Source organism: Lissotriton vulgaris, unplaced genomic scaffold, assembly GCF_964263255.1.
Source record: "Lissotriton vulgaris unplaced genomic scaffold, aLisVul1.2 SCAFFOLD_327, whole genome shotgun sequence".
NCBI classification, from domain to species: domain Eukaryota; kingdom Metazoa; phylum Chordata; class Amphibia; order Caudata; family Salamandridae; genus Lissotriton; species Lissotriton vulgaris.
The window spans coordinates 1,363,942-1,369,786 of record NW_028254275.1 but is presented as its reverse complement, the minus strand read 5'-3'; positions in this window follow the sequence as shown (position 1 = coordinate 1,369,786).

The window sequence follows — 5,845 nt, the reverse complement described above, 5'->3', positions numbered from 1 at the left end:
TTGGGTAAAAATGCTTTCAGAACTTGGAAAGTTGGTGGTGCAACTGGGAACGATTCATATTGTGATTGCATCGCCGTTCTGAGCTGGAAATATGTAATTCTGTCTAAAAGCCTGTGTGTTCGTCTCCGCGTGTGGCATCCATACTGATGAAGATGCCGTCTGTGAATGCTCATCCTCTCGTATGAAGCTGAAGCTTGCGCACTAACATACGCCTGCCTCTGCAGTGAAGGGCAAATCTGGGTGTCTAGTAAGCGGCACCGAAGGTGCGAATAGTTTGTCCAAGTGTGTGCCCTGCGTCGGAGTAATCCGCCCATTTGAGTGGAAATTCTGACTGGAATGTGTCCGTGGCGGCCAAGGGCTGAAAGATTGTGGACTTCCCCCAGTTTATTGTGATGCCCGAAAGAACACGAATCCAGTGATTTCATGAATGAGAGGGTCACAGTTTGTCACCAGGTGTTTGACATATAAGGTCACGTCGTCCGCATACATGGACTCAACAATTACGTGGTGAGGGAAGCAAGGCCACACCATGCATAATGCTGCCTCAGTTTGACTGCCAGTGGCTCCATGGCTATAGTGAAGAGGAGGGGTGACAGTGGCCACCCCTGCCTCGTGCCGCGAGACCTCTCGACCCGGGGGGAGAGTACTCCATTGATCTGTTATCTGGCCGTCGTAGTGGTATATAGTAACACAATCTTTTTAAGGAAGGCAGGACTCATGCCAACACGGGCAAGGAGTGAGAATAGGTAGGGCCACTCCAGCTTATCAAATGCTATGGTTGCATCCAGGAAAACGGCATCAGTGCGGAGGGAGAGGTCCACCTCTTTCATCACGGCAAAAAGAGTGCGGAGGCTATGTGCCATGCTCCTGCTGGGAATGAAGCCGCATTATGCTAAGAATCGCGGGGAGCAGCGGGAGCAGTGGCTCGGCCAGCAATTTTGCGAGTATCTTGTTATCAATGTTAATCATTGATAGTGGCCAATAGGAGTCGCACAGCAGTGGGTCCTTGACTGGTTTGAGAATAGTCACTATGAGTACCTCACAGAGAGATGGGGGGGACATGCTGAATATCTTAACAGTGTGTGTTTCATTGACTCCCAATGTAAAATGGAAAAACTTGGCACGCTGTATATTTTAACCCGTTCGCCACGGGCTAATTCCCCTGTGGCGCGGGGGAGGGGGCCGCGCACGGTGCCGCGGTGCTGATGACGAGCCCAGGCTCGTCATGCAGCACGGTGCTCGTGTGCTGGTGACGAGCCTGGGCTAGTCATGAGCCCGCCCGCGCAATGGAACGCTCAGCACAGCGGGGGTATTATCCCCGCGTGTGAGCGTTCCACGGCTCATGACGAGCCCAGGCTCGTCACCAGCACGCGATCACCATGCTGCATGACGAGCCTGGGCTCGTCATCAGCACTGAAGTGGTTAAGAATGTGCATGTCACAGAATCCCAATTTAAAATGCCAGCATTATGACATCATCAGGCAAGATTGGTGAAGAAGTAATGTCACTCATGTAAATGGATTCCTTGAAATGCATAGTCAGAGAGGCCGTGAGGAAATAGGTCAACAATTAAATCTCACACCCGGCAAATGTTGAGACTCAAGGAGTCATAGGAAGAGAGGCTGTGACTACAGAATGCAGACAGGCCTTAACACCAATGAAATCCAAACTTTTCCTCAGTTGAAGCTCGGAAGACGCCTGCAGGCCCCCAATGTAAAATTCCTATTGTGCTTCCAACATTCCTTGGCCTTTTGATGTCCCTCAGGGCAGGGTGGAAATGAAACAAACTCTCTTTTTTTCTCCAAACCTTTAGTGTATAAAATTTGCCACAACGCATGTGGGTTCACAGAAAACAAATCAGTAGTAGCTTGTTACCAAATTATGGAAGCAATACACCACAAGATCATCATGAGTTGGTAGGGTAGGTTATTCATGTCAAGTCTAAGCAGCACCAGGAACCACTGCCACTCTGATCCAAAAATACCATTTCATTACAGAACATGGAATACCCACATGCTTGAGCATTACCACAGTAAGCTATCTGAGTTCCACAAGTGGCTGCAGCCACTGAGAAGTCAGTGATGTCATTTGAGATGTCATCAGTGATGTCATCAGTGATGTCACTGACCATGTCATGAATGATATAATATGTGACATCATCAGCAGTGGATTGCGGGCGCGCGAGTTATAGTGAGTCCAACTAACTATACCGTGGGAATTTCAATTGTTTTGTATGAGTAAAATGTTCAGCTAACTATAACTGGTGTGAAACCTATGGTTTTTTCAGTGAATTTCAAAGGCTTTTTAAATGCTAATTCCTAACTATAACGAGTGTTAAACCTATGGTTTTTTTCAGTGAATTTCAAAGGTTTTTTAAAAGCTAATTTCTTACTATAACGAGTTTGTAACCTACGGTTTTTAAAGTGAATTATTAAGTTTTTTTAATAGCTATTTTTTATAGCTATTATTAATTATAATTTTTATAAAATTATTTAACTAATGTCTATTTTTCTAAAATTAATTTTTCAATGTATTTTTGCTGTTGTTTTTTGGAATCATTTTACCCCGGACCGCTCAGGGTACGCGCACCCGTAAACGTAGCGAGAGCGCTACGTTTAAAATATACGTTTAAAAATATAATTATGTATTTAAAGTAAATAATAATGCAAGACATTCAGTGGCATACTCATAAAAGTACTAATTAGCATTTTTAATATCCGTATTTCACCTATAAACGCATTTATTAAAATGTAGCAAAACGTCATTCTGATGTCCTGCGTAAGCGCCCCCGGAAGCGTACTCGGAAGCGCCTACGTACGTGCCGCGTAAGCGCCTGCGTAAGCGCTCTGTGGCGCGTAGCGTAAGTGCGCGTCAAGCAATGTGACCTCAAAACAACACTTTTGATGTGTTAATAACAGTTTTTTTTCACAGGTAGGGAAACACCCCACCCATTTCTCTCACAACATCTTTGCTTTTGCTGAGACAACACCTCTTGTCTGTTCCTTCAAAAACAAAACTTCTTCCATCATGTCTGGTTCCCAGAACCCTTCCGAGGACCAGTTCACAGACTCTTCCAATGGATTCCTGCCTGAGGACCCCCACAGAGAAAAGTGAAGGACCACTTCATTTGGAAGTTTTTCTCTTTTCCAGAGGGGGAGAAAAAATGCAATGCAGCAAAAGTCACGTGTAAAATTTGTGACACTGTACTCTCACATGGAGATCCCACCCGGAAATAAAGTTTTGGAAATGCAACATTAATCGGGCATGTTGAGAGGAGGCACCCGATTAATTATGCACGGGAGAGCACGAGAGCCCTGGCTCGCAATCTACCACAAGAAGGCCCCTCCACTTCCACCGGAGCTTCCACATCATCAGTGAGAGGAAGACCAGAACTGATGATTCCAAATATTCAACCTGTTTTTGATGACATTACAATTCGTTGTAAGCAGTGTGACCAACTGCTCTGTTATGGGGAGCAGAGCATTCAAATAATTGTGAGGACCAGGGAAGAACACCGCTGCGCCCCTCGGCCCTAATTTATCCCCCTTTTTATGCTCCTGTTGAGCAGTTTGGCATTCCCTAGTTTTGTTTTTGTTCTCCAAAAAAAAAATTAAAAATAAAAACGTTCGGAAAAACTAAAAAAAAAAGAAGAAAAAAAACAGTTCTTTTTAGAACTACCTCCAATTCTCCAAAAAGAGCTATATTCTTTACATATTCTCAAGGAGTGAGTGAAGTGGAGTACGGTGAGCGAGGAAAGGAAAATGAGTGAGGGAGCGAAGGAAGGGAAGAGAGGGGAAGGGAAGTGAAGCAGGGGGACTGAAAGAAGGTGAGTGTGGGAGGTGAGTGAGGGGAAGGGGAGTGAACATGGGGAATGAGTATAAGTGAGGAAAGCGAAGTAAGGGAATGGGGGTGAGGAAGGGTAAGAGAAGAACAGTGAGGTTGAGGAAAGAGTGGCGATAGAGGGTGGATAAAGGCAAGTGAGCGTGAGACAAGGGGAGTGAGGGAGTGAGGGGATAGAGGGAGTGAAGGAAGTAGTGACAGAAAGGGACTGAGTGAGGAAGCAAAGAAAGGTATGTGAGGGAGTGTGGGTGAGTTATAGGGAGTGGGCGTGATGGAAGAGGAGTGTGAGAGTGAGAGGACGAAGAGAATGAGGCTAAGAGAGAGAGAGTGAAGGAAGGGGAGTGAGGAAGTGAGTGATCACTGTTTTTCCGAGCGCTTACCCCGCAAATATAACAAAAAAAAGGTTTTTTTGCATCACAGGGTCCTTCTAGGCCCCCCTCAGAAAACCTAGGGGGTCAGGGGGTGTCTACCCTGCCCCCTTATAATCATTTCCCCCTTTTTTTTCACCTCTTGTGTCTCGATTCTACCAAGACACAAGATGGCAGACTCTCCGGACTGTTTGGAATTATGACAGAAACCCTAAAGCCAATCAGCTTTCCGCTCATGCACTTCTGTGTTGCGCCGGGTGCGCTCCCCAGTATGCGTACCTGTAAGTGCTCGAAGTGCGCATATAGATATATATGTGTTTTTGAAGTTAATTTTCGTAAAAACCACTGGAGCAATTTTCACCAAATATAGAAAAGGCACTTCTGCGTACCAGTCCCTACAATTTTGCCAAGTTTGGTGTAATTCCGTTCAGCTGTTCGGGCTGTAGCCGTGTCTAATCGTTCTATGGAAATTAACATGGGGAAAACACGTTTTGGGACCCCCCTTTTTTCTCGGCCCCCGCATGACGAATCCCCCAAAACTTTCAGGGAAGGAGCGGAGCGGAGCTGGCCTAAATTTTGGAAAATTACACGCAAATTCCTCAACCAGCGCCAAAGTTATTCCCAATAGAATGTTGCGGATTTCCTATGGTAGCTAGGTCCTAACTATAACTACCTACTGGCGAACATGAGTATTCTACATGTTTAAACAAAGCAATACACTTATATTGGTCCATATCTATAGCAGAAATAAATGCTTATATACAGAGAAATGTGCTGTATATTTCTCTCTGTTTGTGTATGGTGGTTATGAGGGAAAGAGTCAATTCTTGAGTAGTTTTCTGAAGATAAGGTGGTTTTCCTTGGATCTTATGTTGAGGCGTAAAGAGTTCCATAGTTTGGCTTTTTCTCGATCGAAATGCACACACACGCATTGATATATTTGTAAAAGTACTCACCACCTTTGCCAGATCCCCGACTCCACACCGCTGACCCCATGGTCAATACATAATACAATGGTGTTTGGACCACCAGTGCCATGGGCTGCTGGTGGACACGGTTTTACATCGGTTGAACCGCCAAATTTGTAATATGACCTTTAGTCTATACTCCTTACTCAGTGCTACAAGTTGCTCAGGTTTGATAGCTCTTGATTACTTATTGATACAAGTATATTAACTTTTGTTCTGCCTTGCAGGTGGTGTTTTTTCTTTTTGTTACAGGTTATGGAAGTACAACTCATAACATTTGGATCACTGAAAGAATATTGAGGACAAAAATATTGTGTGGACAGGATATTGTGTCAAAAATATTGAGCATCAAAATATCGAGAAGGTAAGTCCTGGACCCTTGGATGTGGGCCTGAAGATGATCTGTAAGCCTGTATTGTGGACCCAGAAGAACCAAAGTATCTCCTCTGCTATGTGGCACAACCCAAGCAGAACTGACACATTGCATCTGCTACGTGGATTTTCCATTCACCAGGACTTCACATCACCCTCTCAGCCCACAGCGAACCTGAGATGCAGCTGAGCAATGCATCTTTGATTCAGGAATTTGCATTGTTCGCCCCCTTTGTGATGGCATCCTCGATGACATTGCAGCCTCTTAGCTCCTCAGAACTGACAATGCCTGACCCG